General features: G+C 40.4%; 1 protein-coding gene and 1 long non-coding RNA gene across 5 annotated transcripts in view; one reads left to right on the forward strand and one right to left on the reverse strand.

The window, feature by feature from the left end:
• Positions 1-20,886, forward strand: part of HHAT (hedgehog acyltransferase) — a 164,306-nt gene that overhangs the window by 48,263 nt on the left and 95,157 nt on the right. The gene's annotated exons all lie outside the window — the stretch shown is intronic.
• Positions 6,542-8,142, reverse strand: LOC118254557 (uncharacterized). Its single transcript, XR_004780680.2, has 3 exons — positions 7,857-8,142; positions 7,359-7,431; positions 6,542-6,708 (listed from the first exon to the last, which is right to left on the reverse strand). It is a non-coding gene; the product is annotated as an uncharacterized LOC118254557 (long non-coding RNA).

Here is a 20,886-nt window from a genome sequence, read left to right on the forward strand (position 1 = left end):
CCTTGAGTGTACAGTGTGGTGCCCTAAAAGGCAATTTCTGCATCGGCTGGATTTGGCCAATCTGGTTTAAGAGAAGGCTAATCCTAACCAGTTTTGCTGAATCTATTTGTGCCACTTTGCCTGTGAGTCCTGGGGTGCTGGAGCAGATGCCTTTGGCTTTGTATATGTAGCCTGTGTGTCTGTACAGGCCCTCTGAATAAGCAGTACTCTTTTTTTTGTGTGTGTGTTGCCCAGCGTATGTCCCTGTATGTCCCTGTCTTGTTCTTCTCACTTGGACCAGTACTGGCACAAAGGTCCTCTAGTGATTAAGCAGCACCATATGTGAATGAAAGAAAACAAAATCTTTAATCACCAAAGCAGCACAAAACCTAATATTCAGGGGAAAATCTGCCAAAGATGCAAGTGGCATGCTGCATTACTCTGCCTTCATCTACTGATATGTTTCCTGAGAAACAATGCAGTGATGCTGGTACGTAGTTTGTCATGTGCAGGTGGAATTACTGTGCCTAAGATAAATGCAACTGCAGTGCTGTCATTCTCCTCTGTGTCCCTTCTGCCTTTAAACCAAGCGAGGGCTAGTAGGGCATGAGGTTATCACAACTGTTCACCAGTTTTGTCTGCCTTGAATCACTGTGCTCTTCTGGAGAAGTGCAGATAAAGCCAGTGGAAGTTGCATAAGCAACATTTTCGGTCAAGGGTGTCTGGCTGTGAAACAAGCTTCTAGAGGAGATCAGACTAACACACAAACTGCTGTTTCCAAGTTACATAGGAAAAATATCCTTTTGGACAAGAAGTCCCTTTGTAACAATACGTCCTTAGCCAGGGAGCTAAGAAGAATGAAAGGGGATTCTTGTTGTCTTTTGTGCAGCCTGTGATGTAGATACAATGTATTAGAGAAAGCCCTTGAAGAGACTTGCTTGAAATTGTGAAGTTAAGTTAGCACATTCAAAAATCAGCAAGATAGTCTTGTTGATAATAAAAGCAATTTATCTAGTAATAAGTAATGCAATTGAAGGGCTTTGTGTCTAATTTATAAGTAGCTTTAATGCTTAAGTGTTTATTACTGTGAAGAGGTAGTGATATTAGCTTCGGAGTTTTTTCTTGTTTAAATTTACATTCGATATGTGACCTTAGGGTTTCTGCAAAACTCATTTGAAAGTTCTAAAACACAAAAGAGAACAGCAATCAATTTATCCTCAGAGACCCTTGCATGGAGGAACTGAAAGCTGTAGTTCTTTTGTAAAATATTGCAATTACATCAAGCCACATTGCAGAATCCTGTGAGCTCTGCTTTCATACATGCTGGAGGTTTTGCAGTTCAGAAGGTCCAATTGTGTTGCTGCTGAAATTGGTGATGATGCTGAAGTGACATAAAAAGAATAATAATAGAAAAGAGCAGTGCTTGGAAGCTTCTAAAAAGTGCTCAACAACAAGCTCTAGCCTTACTGCCCTTAAAATCCAGAGCTGAACTCCTGCGGGTTGCAGTGGGAGGCTCTTTGGAGGTTCTGCGGTGTGCGTACTAGACCTAAGTATGAACTGTAGAAACAACTACAATGTATAAAATCAGCCGAGGCGCTTTGCTTAGAGTGGGACAGTGTCCAAAAACCTTAAGGTTGCCCAAAAAACGACAAAAAAAATTGATCAGAGAATAATGAAAAATGACGTCAAATTGCTTCAGAACAACTGCAGTCTCTCAAATGCCTTCTCAGAATTAAGTCTTTTCTTAAAATAGAGAAAACAATCTGTTGTTACATAATAAATTAGCATTGAGCATGTTGCAAAAATAAGGCTGGGTTTTGTATAAACAAAACGGAATCTTTATGTAAATGTTATGTAAATGTGACATTTAACTTAAACTGTTAGAGTGGGGAAGTCGGGATTAACAAGGTACAGATCTCGTCGTGTTTATGTGTTGCAACTGTGAATTAAAACAGTTTGTTATTTTTGTTGCAGGGCATTTCAGTTCCTATCTATAAGTAAGAAATGCGCAGTTTGTGGAACGTGAAGTATTGTAGGATTCAGTTCAGGCCACTTTTAAATAATTTCACCGAGGAGCTTCGTGGAGCTAGATCAAAGGATGCTTGTCAGTGTGAGAGGCGAAAGCATGTGCCGGTAAAGTCACGTCACAGAAACATTTTTGTCCGCGTTTTTGACTGAAAACCGCGGATTTGGCTGGAATTTATGTGGGTTTTCGTCTCTCCGGACCTCTCGGCCGGGCGTGCGGCCGGGCGCCGCCAGAGGGCGGCCTGGGCCTGGCGTGGGGCTGCCGGCCGCAGCCGCCCGGTCACGGCCGGCGGGGAGCGGGGCGAGGCCTCTGTGGTGCTGTGCTGGCCCGCACAGCCGAGCTGCAGCTCGTCTGTAGTGCTCCCCTGGGGCTTCAGCTGTATTGTTGTGGCTTGGGAGGGCAGGCTCACTTCAGAAAATGCGCAGCACGGAAGGTGCGGCCTGTTTTGTGACCTCCTCCGCTTTGTGCACCTGCCTTCCCTCCCTGAGCGTACCAATTCCGACAGCAGCTAGTTTGTGTAACTTTCAGGACTCCAGGAACAGCTGCTCAGAACAACATACGTGCACTAAAACAGCGAAATACACAATGACCACCTTCAGCCCTGTTGGGCAGCAAAGCTTGCACGTGTTTCTCTTGCATGTGGAGTGCTGTGGGGACAGATATACTCCGCACTCCGCTGGAGATCATGGCTCTGCAGCTGGTCCTTGTGCTCGGGGTCACAGGGCTTGCCTTGGTGCACAGTTGCACAGTCACCTGTTAAGGCGATTTTTTAAGGCATGATGATCAGGTGTGGCCTTGCAGACTTGTGTTGTTGAGGCCACTGGTGTTGCAGAATGACAAAACAACAACCCCTTATCTTTAATCTGAATTCCTAATTTTTCTCAGATCCTCATATCTGGATAGTACGTTGTCAGCTGTATTGCTGAAGTAGATACTATTACTGCTTGCTCATTGTATGGTACTGCAGTAGTATGCAGCAGTGTTGATCAGATCAATACCCCAGTAACAGAGTGAGTGTTAATACACAGTCCCCTTTTAGTCCTTGCCCCTGGCTGTGTATGCACCCCTGGTGCTTGGTGTCTGTCCAGTACGACCAGCATGTACACCTGGTTCTGGGTTCTCTGATTTTCCAGCAGAGGTACCAGAGCGAAGGAAGTCTGTGCACTTAAACATCTATGGTAAGGAGAGATGCAAAGAATGGGCATGAGAAACAAAAAGGATGAAGGCAGGAGGCTTAATTGCTCATATCTACTTCCCTACAGATCTGATGGATTTAGGGTTTCAGCATGGAGGTAAAAAATACTGAGACACCTGAGTGGCATCATTAGATCCTGATGTCTGTGTTTCTGTCTGCAGTAGTATTGATTTCAGCAGTAAACCCTGAGTAGAAGGCTTGACTGCAGTTTTTTACAACACTGATGGCAATGTTAGTGTGTTTAGAGCTGTAAGCAAGATACCCAGGAGAAGGTGGAGTAAAAAGCTTAAAAGTGTTGCCTCTGTGGGACAGAGAAATTCTAGTGAATGCCAAGCAGAATAAGATACTGTGTTGAAAGCCGTATTCTCTCTGGATTTATTCCTAAATGGTGTGTGAGTTGCTGCTGAGTGCAGATCATAGTCCCCCAGTGTTTTGGAAGGCTCTGGGACATGGCTATTTGAGGACACAAATGCTGACCCCAAAAGTTCCGGCTGGCCTGTGTTGCTGTGATGTATGGTAAAATCCTAGCTTCATTGCGGACTGTGGGAATTCAGGAAGATCAGAGTTTCACCCTGAAGTTCTCTAGGCTTTGTCTTTTCATAGCTGAAGTAGGATGATGGTCATCCTTTGTAAAATGCTTTGAGATCTATGGATTAAAAATGCTATATAAGAGCTCAACATTGTTATTTATTGTAAGCTCTTTACATAACATCAAGAACAGATGACAAAACAGGACAGGAAGTAACTATTGGATTTGGAATCACAGTCCATCACAGATATAGATTTAGGGTAAAAAAAATAAAAATGTTTTTCTTTGCAATCTGTATGTGCTCTTAACTGCTTTTACTTGGTCAGATTATAAATGCAAGTAGAGAACTGCAATAAGAGAAGTCTTTTTAGAAACTAAGGAAAAATGAATAGTTTATAAACTCAGTTGCCTTCTTTGCACATATATATTGTTTAAGATAAGCAGCTTAATGGGGAACACTCCTTCCCAAGCTCCTGAAGAAATTACAGCACGTGGATCAAAATCTCATGCAGATTTCTATCTGTGAGTTCAGAAATAAACAATAATTGGGTAAAACTCATAATTTTTAAGGAAAGGGGTCAAAAGCTGCAAACTTTTTCTTATCTTACTGTCTGAAATAGTAAAGAAACATGCTGTAGGCCTCCTAGTATATCCCAAAATGTAACTGCAGTACCTCTGTGCAGTCCTGAATGAGCAAAGGTCATGGAAACCAAAGGATAATACTTTTTATCAGCTGTAATGCAGTTCGTGTTTGCTTTCTCTTGAAGAAGATTTAGTGTTTTCTTGCAAACAACATAACTGGACATTGAAAAGTCTCTGCACTTTTCAGCCAGCCTCTGGTGTTCTGTTCTATGTGAATAGCAAAATGGAGTTTGCTTGCCTGAGTTGGATGATGTTACTCCAAACTTAAAAAGCATGAAATAAAGCAGAATTCCCCCTTGGCTGATGTAAAGAATATAAGGATAAGGATAAGTATTGCTCTACTGTTCTTTGTGAGTGCGGATATTATACAATAAATATTATCTTACCTAGCTATAAGGATAATGGCATTGGTCTGTGGTAGTTCTGGTAGATTTAGAGATTACTTTAAAATGTATCTAGTAGTTTGGTACAATGAATTGCTTTTCAAATCTGGATTAGACTATTGCTCTGAAAATATTAAACATAGACATTTATAACCTGCTAGCGGGGCATGGTATTTTAAAATAGTGACCTTAATTTTTTGACCAATGGTTGGGAGCTGACATTGGAATATAAACTTAAGTAGTGTTTCTCTTTGAGTTTTGCTAAACTCAAATACATATTTTTAAAAAGATCTTTTCTGGGTGGATGGAAAAGGTGAGCCAAAACAGCAAGCCATGAGTTGCTCAGGTAACTTTTCTCATTTGAATGCTCTCAGAGTGTAGCACAACTCAGGAGCAAATACTGTTCAGTAGTGACCTAGGCAGAGTTGACCTCACCATGGAGGAGAGATTAGCCACCCTCTGCAGGCTTCACAGAGTGTCTAAGAAAAATAATAATAATAAATGTGTTCATTGAAATTTTTGCAAACACTCAGCAAAAATGAAAAGCAGAAGTGTGTCTGTAGGATGGTAGACAGGCTGACAGCGTTGTAGCTACAGAACAGTTTCCAGGAGACATTTTGGTTAAAGAGACAGCAGCAAAAATGCTGCTACTTAGAGAAAAAAAAAAGTCTGTCTCAGTCTCTGCATGTTACTTAAATAGACTGTACTGTCCTTCTTATCACCTTAAACTAAAATCAGACTGCTGTTAGTATTGTCGTTATCCACCTTGGGTTTATTTGTGCTTCACTGCTGCATGATGCATTTAGAAGTTAAGGAGACCATGTTCCTGTTAGTAACTGAACAAAATCTGTATCCATATATGAAGGACTCCAAAATACCTCCAGACTTTCGCTCTCTGGGGACTCTGTACGGAGCTTCTGAGTGTGGTTCTGGAGTTTTCCCTGTGCCAGCGGTATCACACAGCTACTGCATGCCTCTCCCCAGCAATAGGAAAGTTATTTCCAGGAGATCAAAATTAAAATCATCTGATTTGGATGACTTTTTTTTTTGCTGAAAAGAGCTGTTTTATAGAATTTAAGTTTCTTTTAGGATTATAACTCGAGATAAAAGAACTTCTTTTGCCTTAGAAGTAACTGATTAAAACAGCAGCAGCTTAAATGGATGGCAGCTGAGAGCGGCCTTTGGTGGTCGGTAAGTTTTAGCTGACAGTCAAGCGAGAGCTTTTACTTCAGTGAGACACCTAAAATGTCATCATAGGTCTCAAGGCAAGGGATTGTTTTTATTGATGAAATAATGCTAAATGAACTTTAACCAAGGGCTTCCTCATTGCATGTTCAGAAAGGGTTTGTCCTATATACGCAGTTAGCAGCACCAGCAACTGGTCGATGTTAGTATTTCTGAGAGCTTCATTTGACAGTCAGCTGGTGAAACAGACATGGCATATGGTGGAAGCTTTCTGCAATGTAGATCTTAATAAATATTTAATTTCTTCATGTTTATAGTGTCTTGTACTTTTTAAACTATGTAAACAGCAAAATGGAGATGGTTAACAAAGTAACCATGGAAACCTGATTTATTCTCTCTCTCTCTGTATCTGTAGAAGTGGATTTTGATTATATTTATGATTTTTTTCCCTCACTGCGATTTGAACTGAACCAACGAAATAGCCCGTAAAAATATTTTGAGTTTTAAACTCAAATATAAGCGGTAAGGTATTTACTTACAACCAATGGACCAATATTTGTATAATCAGTTTAAAAAGAGAGTTTGCATTTTTTATTTTATTTTTATTTTATTTACCCTTTATTTCAGGTAACACTGCAAGAATAAAGTAAGTGGTACCAAATAACTGTATGTAACATTTGTAGCAGGTAGTGACCGGACGAAGTAGATTTCTGCATTTCTGAAAAATGGCATCTTCAAATTTGCATTGGCTTTTTTTCATTGTGAGAAGCTAGATAAGGAAAACAAGTTATCAATCATTTGTTTTTTTGTTATTATTTTTAATTGATACTTCAAACATATGAGTGTTAACTTGCATAAGATCAAAACATCATTAGAGAAAATTATCATTTCTTTTGGGCAGAGACAAACTGCAGACGGTGCCTCCACTATGAAGAGAAGAAGGTCACTTGAAATCTCTTGCTTGGTTCTTCAAACTTTGAGAGACATTCCTTTGAGGAACCCGGTAGGTCAGAGCAGAAGTTAGTGACAATTATAAGAGCAGCCATGTGGGGTCAGAGCAGAGCTCACCCTGGCCAAGCACGTACATGCTCTTTGCTAGCAGTCAGCAGTGGGCACTTAGCAAGGAGGAGGTGCGTACAGTCAAGTCAAGCCCTGTCACTGAAACACCTTCGGTGATTTGTGTTTTGTGAACTTGTCGAGTCAGTAGTGGCATCTTCATGTGTGATGGTTTGTAGTGTGTACCAGCTAGTCTTTGGACTCTGGATTTAGATTGGAATTAGTGCTGTAAAGGCAAAATGCCCTCTGAGGAGGGGGCTATCCATGCCGCCCTTTCCTCTTTTTAAACTCTCAGAGTAGAGGAGACACTTTATTGGCACTCGTAATCACTTAGCAGTTTTTAAAGGGGTGAGTGTTGCTTACCTTTTGGATTACGTGGCCTGTTGCCTAAATACAGGCAGGTTTCTCAGAGCTGATTATCTGTGATTCTGCAGAACTGAAAAAAAAAAAAAGAGTATCTTTTATGTTCAGAAATCATAAGACTTCAGCATTAGAAGTGCTGTAAGAAAGAAGCCAGGTATTGAGTATTATTTGCCTTTCTAATTAATTCCTCATAAAATAATAAAAAATGCGAATAAAGAATAAATATCTTAGATAATCTAAAAAAAAAATCTTTAAGAAATGCCAAAGTGTACTAAAGTTTGATGATAATGCTTCAGATTCATATTATAATTGTAGACTTACTTTAATATGATTCTGTGTACGTTGGCATGACAGTAATTAAGCTTAAACTCAGCTGGGAGGGTTAGTGGTCTTTAATTTCTTTGTCAAACGAGCAATCGATTTCAGTAATATAAAACCAAATTTTATTTCCTGGATTAATCTAGCTTCAATGATTAGATGCAATGAGACATCTATTACCTGGAAGTTTTTATTGTCCCTTGACTTCGGTAATTCAGAGTTGGAGTAAAACTTCCTAGTGGTCTGGAGCGTCATTTTGTTGTTTGTTACAGTCCTGATTGTGCTGCACTCAGTCTGGTGTTAAGAATTTAAGATTCCAGGATTTTCATTGCTTTCCTTGGAAGTTTCTCACCTGCTTTTACGGGCAGCAGTATTGGTTCTTTGAGACACCTATCTTTACAAGATTGTCCCTGTCACCTCTGGTTCCTGATCGCAGAACTGAGGTTGATGTTTTAAAGTGCCTGATCAGAGCTTTGCATGAGTTGACAGCAGTGGTTAAGGGACAAAAGTTCAAATGACTAATTTTGATATTTCTTACTCATGGTTTTGTCTCAGTTTTTGGTTTGTGGTACTCCAGGGCGTGCTGCCTAGTGCAAGTTTCCAGTTGCCTAAAGGAGTTGTCCTGGCTGGTGTGGAAATAAAGCCCTGGCTTCAAGCACGGAAATTGTATAGAAGCCATCAGTGTTACACTTTTGTAAAAACAAACAAACAAAAACGATATCCTTAATAGGAACAAATTGTTGAATGCAATAAACAGGAATTGCTCATGCAGACCAGACTTGTTATTTGTACCCCCTGCAGATATGATATCAAGCTTTCTTCAGTTTTTTTTTTTTTTTTTTCTTCTCAGTAATTAGTAATGACAATGTTACCATAGCTATAACTAACTGAAAAGTAGTGACTGAATTGACTGTGGCTGAATTTCTGGCACAATCTGTGAATCCTCTGTAGGAGGAGAAAAGTTGGGGCATGTGCCAATAAAACTGCAGATGTGGAATAATAGCGATACGGAGATTGCTTAGAGTAGACATGGTCTGATTTGCTTAATGTTACTAAGTTAAAAGAAATTTCTGTGCTAGGAGACAAATATCTGTATTACAAAATATTTTGTTGCTTTTTGGACAGCTCTTAGGGAAGGGAGCTCAGCATGCAGCTCAGAGGCGTACTGCTCAAAAGCCACTTTCCGAAAGTTACCTTCCAGTACCCTGCATGTCCCTAGTTTCTCATCAGATTATTTTTGTCTAACTTTGCTGTTTTAAATGATTTTTCCCCCCCTTCTTATATTAAACTGAGGAAAGATGAAAATGTGATCCACCTCAAAGAAGAAGCAGGGAAACAAGCTTTTATGAAGTGCTGTCAAGTGCACGGACCAAATCGACGGGGAAAGCCTGAAAGTATTTTTCTCAAATTTCTTTCACCTTTAAGCATGGCTTATAACAAAAGGCTCAGAAAGCAATATTCAGGCAGAAGTGTCTCGCTTCAGCTGATGGTGTCTCTGAAGAGTTCAGAAGTAAATTAGAAAAATAATGACTGCTTTCATTAAGATGTTTCAGCTGTGGAAGGAAATGTGTTGGGATTGCATGCTTTCCCTGGAGCTGTAGATGCACAAATCCTTTTTAGGATCAGACTGACAAATCATTTAATCACAAAGTCTTTCTCTGACTATTTTATGATTATGATCATTTCTTGAAGGCAGCATGCATCTTGACGGGGTGATGATCATTTCAGTGCAGTAGCACAGACCTCCAGAAGCTACGCAGAGTGGTCACAGCATGCTAGCTCCTCCATGTCTCCTACAGAAGTCTCTTTAGAAACATACTGCCATGACTTATTTAGATATTAAATATTTGTATTGGCAGTCCACTTGACATTTTATGCCAGCTGATAGCAAGAAGAACTTATATATATATATATTTTTAGTGGAGTAACGTGAATAAACTGTGCATATATGTGTTTAAATGAGCTAGGACCCTTTCCACAGGAGTATAATGGTATTTCTTTCTCATTATTAAATGAAAAAGATAAGCTATTAATGTCATGCTGTTAGATCTGTATCTTGTGCTTTGTCTGTGTCCCTATAGCTTCACACCTTAAAAATAGGTACAGTTTGTTTCAAAGACATTCTCACGTTCATCTGTTGAGATGAACAGACTTCTCAATCTGTTCCTGTGTGTTTTATGAAAATACAGATGATACTATCTCTATTCTGGGCACTATATGACCTTAGGTCCTGATGCTGCCCTGAGAACTGTTGATGCCTTCCCAGCCTGCCCTCTATCCTGCCATCGCCGCACTCCAGTCATGTAGCAGCACGCAGCCTCCTAGCTCCTCCACCTGTTCCCCAGGCTGCCTGTATCAGTGCAGAGGCATTTCAGAGGCACCTGAGTATGCTGAGTCCCCAGAACAGGCTTGAGAGCTTTCCCCATAAGACCATTCCATGCTCTATTACTGTATTTTGAATGAAATGTATTGTAAAGTATACAGAGATATACTTTAGTAGTCCTACTACTAAGTTATAATATATTCAAATTATAACAGATTATAAATTTGCTTTAAGCCAGTAATCTTTATTGGATGTCTACATTTCCCATGTTTTTGTTTGTTTTTAATTTATGTTTAATATCGAAGGGGCATGGGGTTCTTTTTCTGTGTAATGAATTTAGTATTAGACCTTAGGAAATTATGCTAATGAAGAATGCTCCCAGATGACTCCATTTAGATGTACATTGGATGATGAAAATGGCTCCCTCAGTTTCTGTTGGTTTATCTCAGTTGTAATTTTCAAAGAGCAGCATGATTTTTTTTGGAAACATGTCTAATTATTCTTTTTTTTTTTAACATATATACAGAAGAATGGAAGGGACCTCAGGAAAGAGCTTGTTTATTTGTATTCTTTAATTAAACAGTTCGTGGTTAGTCTATATATGAAATTAATTTATTCCTGAGTTTAATTTCATTCCATCTGTGCTTTTTTTATTTGTTGCTGCTAAACAAAAAGGTATCGACTACTTATATATATGAACACTTGGTAATTTGGAACCTTGCAGTTGTGCACAGTTCTGCCAACTCCGTTGAGAAATCTCAAGCCAGAGAAGTTGTTATTAGTGGCAGCCTACGAGGAGGGGAGCAGTGCCACAGCAATGCTGATGGTGTTGCAGTCCTGATAGGAGTAGATAATCCATGTTGGCAGTCACTAGGTTTGGAAAAGGAAGTACAGAATACAGCATGGCGGAGCAAAAACAGAATGAATGCAGGAAAGTGGCAAGGTTTTATTTGTCTTCTCGTAAGTAGTACCAGCAATTCAGTTGTTTTGGAAAAGGCTTCTGTGTTTTCAAAAATTGCAGATATGAGGAGTGGCTGTGGGACCTGGGGTCATTTAGCCTGGAGAAAAGGAGGCCCAGGAGGGGAGACCTTATCATGCTCTACAATTACCTTAGAGGAGGCTATAGCAAGGTGGGGGTTGTTTTTTTTTTTTTCTCCCAAGCACTAAGAGATAAGACAAGGGGAAATGGCCTCAAGTTGCACCAGGGGAGGTTTAGGTTGGATATTACGAAAAATTTCTTCACTGAAAGGGTTGTGAGGCATTGGAATGGGCTGCCCAGGAGGGGCATCCCTGGAGGTCTTCAAAAACGCGTAGATGTGGTGCTCAGGGAGACATGGTTTAACGGTGGACTTGGCAGTGCTGGGTTAAAGGTTGGACCAGATCATCTTAGAGGCCTTTTCCAACCTAAATGATTTCATGATTCCACAATTTGTAATTTTTCACCTTTGTAGAAGCACACCTATCTCATAACTGATGTAGCTGGAAGCAGGATTGGGTCCATCAGTTTTAAAATCAACCATTACCACATAGAGTTAGGAACACTGGAATTATTTTTAGTCTCCTTGGTTTTGCACGTTTACTATAAGCAATTAGTGTATAGTGCACATCCCAGCTTGCTAAAATGCCTGAACATATGGAAAAATACTATTTAGTGACTGTAACTCTTTCCTAAACGCTTTTAGTGCTGTATTAATTTTATCTGAAATGTAAAGCCATACTGTCTAGGAGGAAAAAAAAAAAGAGAGAATTCTTCCTGCTATCCAAATTGTCTGAGACAACTTTGTCTCTCTCTGGTGTATGTGCTTGTTTCTCTGTGCTGTTTTGTATGCAAGGCAATGCTGCCGATGTTTAAAATATTGGAAAGTGAAGGTAAGAGCCTCAACTAATCCCATCTGACTGAAGGCACTTCGTAATGGCTTCTTCCCTGCCCCTTCGCTGATTTGAGGTAATTGACACTTCACATTTTTTCCTTCATTGGCATGGCTTGAGGAGGAGGAAAAAGCAGGACTTAGCTATTTCTAGTACATACACAAATGTCTCAGAAGATGTAATTTAAAGGCAGTTGGTGCTTCCAAGAGCAACGGGCTTTGATTCCTCTTCGCTTTACAGAAACCGTAGCCACAAAATGTTCAAATAGGCTAAAAATCACTATCATTTGCTTTTGGGTAGTGTCTCCTGCCCACTCTGCCAAATGGTAAATCATAATGCTGGGCACTGGAGGAGCAATTCCAGAGAGTTCAGAGCAGCAGTGAAATGACTGGGAGTGGAAGTCAGCTCTTGGACTGGGTTCTGACAGTGCAGCAGACCAGGCTTTTTGGCGACAGATGGCAGTTAAAATGTCAAAATGTTAAAATACACATGTTAGGAATAGGATTGGGCATGTTCGAGGTAATTATTCCACAGAAAAGCAGTATTTCTATGAAACAGATTCAGAGAGAATTTAGGTTAGTTGCTGCTGTAATTAGCTGCTGGGCTTATCTCCCTGTCTCTCAGCCCTGGCAAGAGACTGCCATGGCCACTTTGCTTAACAGTCTCTCAGTTATTTAAGGCAGAAATGAATGAATCTTCCTTTCTTTCTGTCTTTCTGATCTAGGAAAGGGAAACCTTCTCCGTTGGAAAAGGTCTCCAGAAAGTCTTTTTCCAAGTTACACGAGAGCTGCTGAAATAGGTTCCCATTAATCTTCTTCCTCAGCTGATGTCCAGCATGTTGGCACCATTTGCTCTTCTATCAGGGCCATCTATTTTCCTGGTCCGTAAAGACGAAAAGCCCAGCTCCTGGGAACGGTGTTCATATATTCTGCTGTCAGTATTTTGCTAACGTCTGGATTCTGCAATCCCGGTAAATCATAGAGGCTGGCCAGCACAGCGCTGCATTAATAGAGGAATGTGCCGTTTTTGTATCGTACAAGAGAGCAGATAGCACCGTGTGCCCAGGCTAGCAGCCTGTTGTTTTGGATGTATTATTTACCTGTTATCCAAACGGATGGGCCTCCCGAATATTATAGTAATATAGGTGTCCATGTGTGAAGGTAAAAGTGTTTATAATGTGCTGCCTATAGATGCAGCAGCTGCTTTCCTTAGATGATTGATTATAGATTTCTGTTTCCTAACACAATACACTAAAGGCCACAACTTTGTGTCTGACTCTAACGCAGGCTTTTGGCAGTGACTCCCCCTCTCAGAAAGGTGCCAGGGGACAGTTTGCTATTGGGAACTCTTGGCTCTGGGGGCTGGTTTTCAGCAGTCTGGCTGCTGAGAAAACCTCTCTTCATCCTCCTGGTGCTTATTTCACCCTAGGTTTAAAATGGATCTTTAGGCAGCTAATGTGGCTCGAGAGTATCTTTTTAGGTATTCTCTAGGTGTCTTCTAGGTGTCCTGGATGCATGTAGGTCAGCTCCAGCCCTGTCCTGTGCCATCCGGCTTAGTCCCCTGTGAGTTCGGGCCTAAGTGCCTTTGCCAGCATCTCCAAGACACTGCTTCTACCTGGAGAGTTGCCCTGACCTCATCACACAGGTATTCAGGTGCAAGCAAGGTTTAAGGGAGGGAGACGATCTGGAGAGGAGGTAATGAGGATGGCAGTGTGAGGTAAGGTGGAGACAAAGGGGAGGATATGTTCCCAGGCTGCAGTTTGAGAGGAGAAAATAGGGGAAATCTGGGATTTCTGGAAGCGTCTGCCAAACTGTTCTCTCCCTGGAATCACAGTTTGTTCTGCCTGAGCAACTCTTACCTTCCGGACAAAAACAGAAAAGGCCAGTGCATTCTCCTTGTACCAACACTATGCAGTTACTGTAGATGCATCAGGTAATTCCTCTGCTTTCTGGTGTCTTGTTGAGAAGAACCCAACTTTTTGCTAGATTTTGCATTGTCTGCCAGTCTGTAAGCCAACAATTCAACACTTTGCTCTCTACATTCACAAAGTAGACTCAAGCAAATGTCAAAGTAAACCACATGATTATGTTTTAAATCATTTTTTTCCAGAGAGGAGGACAGTGGCCAAATTTGGTCAGAGGTTGCTGATGCTCTGGTCTTATTTCCTATCTGTGACACAACCAGCTAAGTATGATATGTGTTGTTCAGTCTCGGTTTCCCCTCTGCATCCTGTCGTCTCTCTGTGCGTTTGGCAGATCCAAGGAGATAAGAGTTTTCTTTCATTGCTCTCTTTCAGTTTATTTAAAGATTACCATCTGTCCAAATAGATATGGTTGATAAACACAGTGTGTGCTTACGAGTTATGTAGTCTTTGGTTTTTTTTAGCAAATAAAATGTTTCCCTATTTGTATTAGGAGATAATGGAAAGAATGTGTTCCTAGTGGTTCTTCAGCTTCAGGGGACTTGTGCTATTTACAATTTTCTTCCTTTCCCAAAGATGTTCAGCCTCAGTGGTGATATCAGAAATGCATCTTTAAATGAATATCTTTTAACGTTTTAAATACAGAGTTTGAAGGCTTTACAGAAGTCCAAGTTACCAATGTCCAGAACTGTACCTGCTCTGCTACTTTGTACTCCTTTTCCTTATATTTTATTTTTTTTTAAGCAGTTGGAAATAATCACATCAGGGCTGAATAAGCAACAGTGGCAAACCAATTCCAGCCTAATGCTACTGCTTGTTCCCTCATTTGTTTGGGTGATTACTGCTGCCTGCTGGGGGGATGTTTGGGACAAGGCCAGCAGTTGGTGCCAGCGCAGTGGGTTTTATGCTCCTTCCTGAATCTCTGTTGCTAGCAAGTATGAAACATCGCTGTATAGTCCGTTCGAATCTTACAGGGTTGTTTTTTTTTCCTTTGCATTACATCCTATTATGCAATAATATTTGTGGCAGTGGGGATGCTAATTTCTTTTTTCTTCTGGAGGTTGGCGGCATGCACGCACACTCTTACTTTGCATTCTCACAGCTTGAAAGCCGGTTATCGTCACCATTTTCCTTCAGCTTAGCAAGAGCAAAAGAGGATTTGAAATACCCCGTCTGCTACCTGTGCAGTGGTGCTGCCCTAATGCCCATGTGAAATGACCAAGATTGCCACCTGCGTGCCACAATCGTGCTCGCTTTCAGGATGCCTTTTAGCAATGTGTCTAACACAACCCAAGCAATGAATAATAAACAGATGCAAAATATACTTGGGCAAAAAGTGTATTGCCTCGTTTACAACTTCTGCAGACAGATCTGTACAGAAGCGCCCTGAAAAGAAGAAAATAAATGGTTTATTTTATTGGTTTTAAAATCTATCTGAAGGGTACTGAGTAGCTGATCAAATGTGTCATTTGAAGGTTCTGAAGCGCTGTGGCAAGCTTCCAAATTGGAAGAAAGTGGAGAACCTAGCTATATGCTAAACATTGCCTGAGACTCTAGAGACTGATGCTCTTTTACCTTGCTTCATGCAGTCTTTAGAAGAAAACTCAAGGCTGTACCTGTGAATGGGGGGAGGTAGAGAGAGAAAGATCAGAATCCGTATTTTGATTCCTATTACTAGAAGGAGATCTAGGAACTAAATTGTAATGACCTGAAGCCAAATGAAATTTAAACATTTCACAGATCTTGATTAGGACCTGCTGGTGGATGTCTTTTTGTTCTTTAAGTACGTTTGGTGATCAAAATATTTTCAAGTAAAATGCAGAGGAAGAAATTCCAAAAGAATTGCATGGGATTCATAAGTTGATTTAGGAGTTTTTCTACAGGGTAGGTAGGTCCTGTATTATTTGGTTATTTTTAGCATTAGGATCTTAATCTAAAATAAATAACCTGAAATCCTTAACATTGAAATAAGCAGGCTATTTTCACTGACACTAGTTAAACAAACTTCTGTCCAATCATATTTTTCTGGTACAACACCATTTTCTAACATCTTACTTGCAGGGTGTACATCTACAGAATAGAATTATAGAAATTATAGAAAATGAAATGTGATAATTTTGATTGTAAGGGGAAAAAAAGAAAAAGTGTTTAAATGGTATGTGATAGACAATCCTAGACATCCAAAATTATTCTCTTATGCCTCCTTGCTGTCAGTCCCAATTTTTGCTTTAGATTTTTCACAGGTTTTGAGGCCTCTTGCTTAAAAAACGAAAAATAATTATGAATACTACTGAAAATTGATTAAAAACTACATTTTTTTTTATCAGTCCTCAGCAGTCTTTTCTGTTGGAGTGCAATCTCTCTTGAAGTTGTTTCTGTAGCTTTCTTCCTTCTGCTAGCCAGTCTTTCTTGTCTTTCTGCCTTTTGCATTTGAATTCTTCGAAGTAACCTTTCCATTCAGTGCATTTAAGGGTTTGGAGTTTGGGGGGCAATGTGTGAATTTATTCTGTCTTTTTAAATGTCTATTCATGTCATCTCAGCCTTTCTCCTATTCTCAGTCAGCTTGTTATTTTTTCTAGCCTTTTATCCTTTTTGCCAATCACAGGGTGTTTTTTTTCCCCTTTAGATAGCCTCCTTAGTGTTGTGCTGCCCTTACCTTGCTACTGCCTCAAAATAATTTTCAATAATGATGATAAATGATGAAGAGTGGGAAGGATGGCCAATAGTACCAGCTAGTTATGGTGTCACTCAGCCCTGCTCTGCGTACCCAGTGTGTTTTCTTGCTTCCCAGAAGTCTGTCTTGTTATTCCTGTGTAGGTAGCTGGAAGAGATGTAGTATTGATGGGCAGCCTCGGTGGCATTGTGGTTGCCCTGAAAGCATTTGCTGCATCCCTGTGCTTCCATGGTGTCCATGGGAAGCGTTCCTCTGTCTTGATGAACATTTCAGAGCTTCTCTAAAAATACCTGTGCTGAGCAATGTGTACACATCCAGTGCATATGGAAATGCTGTAAATGTGCAGTAGGCTCCATATGGTTCACAGGGATGTTCACTGTTAGTGCAGTGGGTTGTTTGGGTGGCGTAATGCTGGTTTCATCATCTGAAGGTGCTTCACATGTTTGTTTCCCCCTCTCCACTCCTCCAGGATAAGCGGTTTAGGTGCATTTACAAATTATTAACAATTGTCTTTACCCCTGGAAGGGTGTCTTTGAGGGTGGTTCTTACCTTCCCTCCAGCACATTGAGTTAGGCTGTTTACAACCTCCTTATCATCTTTGTTTTTTTCCCTGTCGACCTTACATGTTTGTCGGCTGTCATTATGCAGTGTTTCATATTTATAGATGGTGTGCCTATTTGTATATATATTTACAGAAGTATAATGGCTAAGATAACAAGCAATTTCCTTCTTCAGTGCAGTCAACTACCAGCTCATACAAATTAAGTGTCAGGGGAGGGCAGGACAGAATTTGGAACTGAAATCTAGAACAACTCTGCTTGGTTTTATATATGTATATATATTTTTTCCCAATGGCATTTGTGCCAGTCTCTAACATAGCTATCTTCCACAGCACAACAGAGCATGCCCTTGAAAGAATATTGCTATGTTTACAGAGTGCTCTGTCTTTTTTAACTTGCATTGCTGAGAAACTTTTCTTGCTCCTAGACAGAGTGCCACGTTGTGTGTGATACATGTCAAACAGTCGGGCTGGCACTAAATACTGTTGTGCAGTTTTTCACTTCTGTGGACTACTGCTAACACATGAAAGCTAATCTGTATTCACTATCTCTTGCTCTGTTAAGTACTAATCAAGTTCAAGATTTGAGCCTGGAGGGGTGGCTCAGAGACCCAAAAGTTTTCTTTGGAAAGGTCTAGAAGGTGGACTAAGGTCAGCAACCCTTATCTTCAAAGGCAGTGGGTCCTTCTGCTTGAAAGTGGAAGATGATCCTTTCAGAACATTATTCTGTCTGGCATTGTAGCCCCTGGCTTTGTATTGAGCACCAACCCAGACCATGGGCCATAGTGTTACTTCCTTTTAGGCTTTATGCAGAACAGGGTTCTTAAGGCTTGCTTGTTTCACTTACAAGTGCGCTTAGAAAAACGTACACAGTCTTCCTCTGTGCCGAACTGCTGTGCTGTATTGCACAAACATTTTCCCTTCTGTGGTGAGTGAAGAAACCACAGAGAATGGTCTTGTTGGTGGTGGTTTTAGTAGAGTGCTAGAAGGCCTTCAGATACTGCAGTGATGGGGATGCAGTAAACATTTTTATGGAACAAGAAAGAATGTGCTTTGACAACCACCGACTGTTTCAAATAAAATACAGAACATTCACCAGTGCCCCAAAATAACTTCAAAATAAACATAAATCCTTTGAGTATTGTTTTGAATAGATACACTATCCTGGATCACACGTGACATATGGTGAGTAAGCACTATGTTATGGTGACATTCAACATAACTTTCCTGTCTGAGAGAGAAGTAGAAAGAATGGAATTTGCATTTGTAACATGTACAGTTATGACAGATCTTCTTTTGCTTACCTTTTTATCTGCCTTGTTATGGATTTGTATGGATCTATTTCACTCAGGTAATGTACGGGGAGCTTTACTGAATCCTGGTAAGAGAATGTGGACTGGTCACACCACATTAGATCAAATTGCATTTTTTAAAAGGATTTTCCCATGCATTTAAAGAGTGCTTACAATATGGTAATTTCTCTATGTTGAAAGTAACTCCCATTCACAAGTACGCTGAAGAAAAGAATGCCTTTTCTGAAAAGTCATGAGGAATCAAAAATGATGTTTAGCAATGGACATGTCAGTCCAGAACTCATATGTCATCTGAAGGGTCTAGACAATGACTGCTGGCTATGTGCTTCCTATGTGTCCTTTCACCCATGAGGAGATTTGTATTTGTACATTGATAATAATGGCACTTCACACTTAAATCACTTCATAATTTCAGGATGCTGCACAAATTGTAATTACTGTGTCTCACCTTGCTTGCAGTCAGTGCGTTCTCACTGAGTCAGAACACATTACTGCTCGGCATGCCCTGGTTCAGGATAATCAACCTTCAGCTTGAAAACAGTTGAAAGTCTGTTCTTGCTAGTGTACAAGCAGTTTTTAAGACTTATACATGGCAAGGTCACTTGCATTTGAATAATTATGATATAATTCGAAAACATAATTACCATCTGGGCAGTAAGTCCATTTCCATCATTATCGGTCAAATGGTGATTTCTAAGATGCATTTAATTTCTGTCTCATTCCTTCTTCAGCTCTGCTTTAATTTTCATAAATTGAGTCTTGTATTTTAGTTGCATAGGAAGAGAAAGAAGCTGAAAAGGAACAAAAAGCACATTTTTTTCCCTTCTGCAGTTCACTTCCATATATACTTAATGATATTTTTTTCACTTTTGCAAACCTCATGGTGAAAACAAGAAGTAAGGTACTTGCAAATGGTGCCAGCACAGATAGATCCTAATCTGTTCTTGCTTTGAAGCATGTGTGCTCAGTCACTTAGCAGTTAGATGAAACCAACCCTGATGCAATACAGCAGGGGTTAAAACTTTGGGTCTGTGTAAAATATTTTGGCTCTTTTTGTTCAGGGACATTCTGTGTGTTATTACTGTCTTAGTCATGGTGACTTAAGAAAGCCTAGAATATGAAGATGAACATGCCAAGCAATTATTTTCGTATTATAAGGCAGTTCTTGGTCAAATTTGAGAATTTGAATGTTTTGTATACTTGATCATCTCCTGCCAGCAGCAAATATAAATGAGAGCTCCTGATTCATGCCTACCTTTGGACTGACCAGGTGCTATCAGTAAAACATTCTTGTCTTTCCTCCCTGTCCTTTTTCTCTCACACACGTGCGAAAATCCACCTTGAGTTAGCTGAATGGTAGCTGTGGGGGTGCGAGGCTTGCTGTGCTCATTAGTGCTCTAACGATCCCAGTACGGTGTTACCTGTCAGTGAGCTATTAAGTGTTCCTTGGGTAAGAGACCAGGATAGCAATGTAAAATCCTGCCCAGTGCTTCTTGGTTTCCTGCCAGAGCACAAAATACGGTAAGTGCTGAGCCAGAGATGCTGGATTGTGCTGAGGATGAAACAGCTGCCCTGTGTAAGTCACAGTATTGTCCTAGTTTGTGACTTTTGGGGGGGAGGGGGGGGGGGAGCGCAGAAATGGGGTAGTCAAATACTTTGCACTGTTGAATCAGTCCATGTGCTTTAGATTTTGTGACAGGTGATCCTAAGGGGTTTTGGTTTTTGAGAGAATCCTCCAGGCCCAGTAACTAAGAGGTGAATTTGCAGCATGGAGAACGTTGGAAAAAATCCTTTGTCTGTACAGTGCAGGAGTCTGTGAAAAGCAGGACTGCTGAGCGCTAGTTACTAGAGAGGATGGAAATTGGGTAAAAAGAGGAAAAACTGAAAGCTTTTTGGATCACTTTAAAAGGTTTGGGTGCTGCATGTTATTTTAAAACATGCCTGATTTTAAGTATGTACATACTGTCCCAACTAAGCAAAACAGGTCTGTGGCTAACATGGGATCAGTAGATTTTAAATACGTCATGGCTGTATAATAACAGAATTTGCCTTGTCCTCTTCATTCACATAATGGCTTCCAGAGCCAGTAACTGCAGCAGAGCAGTGTTTGTACTATAATGATTTTGTCTGAACTGGCAAAATGTTAAATCTTAGTAGCATTATCAGCTAGGAAATTTGGAAGCAGGGAGGCCTGTCTTACGAATCAAGCAGTCTGTACAGGCTTCTGCCTGATGTTGGATGCTACCTGCAGCCAGTCTTCGTAGGTCTGGCAAGGCTGTGTGGTATCACTGATCCTTGCAGGATCTTTGTACAGAAGCACGAGATACATGGATTGAGGAAAAAGGTGCTTCGCTGCTTTATTTGTTATTGTAATAAATTTGGAAAGAGAAAGCTTTTGTTTGCTTCCTTTCTAGCAGGAATCCTGATTACTAGACTAGAAGTGGTACTGAAATAGTGCTGAAATTTTGGTTTAAGTATTGTATTTCAGTTCAAACTAACAGGGTTGGCGTGGGCTGGTTGCTTTGAACAGACCTCCCAGGTAAACAGGAGA

Source organism: Cygnus atratus, chromosome 3, assembly GCF_013377495.2.
Source record: "Cygnus atratus isolate AKBS03 ecotype Queensland, Australia chromosome 3, CAtr_DNAZoo_HiC_assembly, whole genome shotgun sequence".
Classification (NCBI taxonomy): Eukaryota; Metazoa; Chordata; class Aves; order Anseriformes; family Anatidae; genus Cygnus; species Cygnus atratus.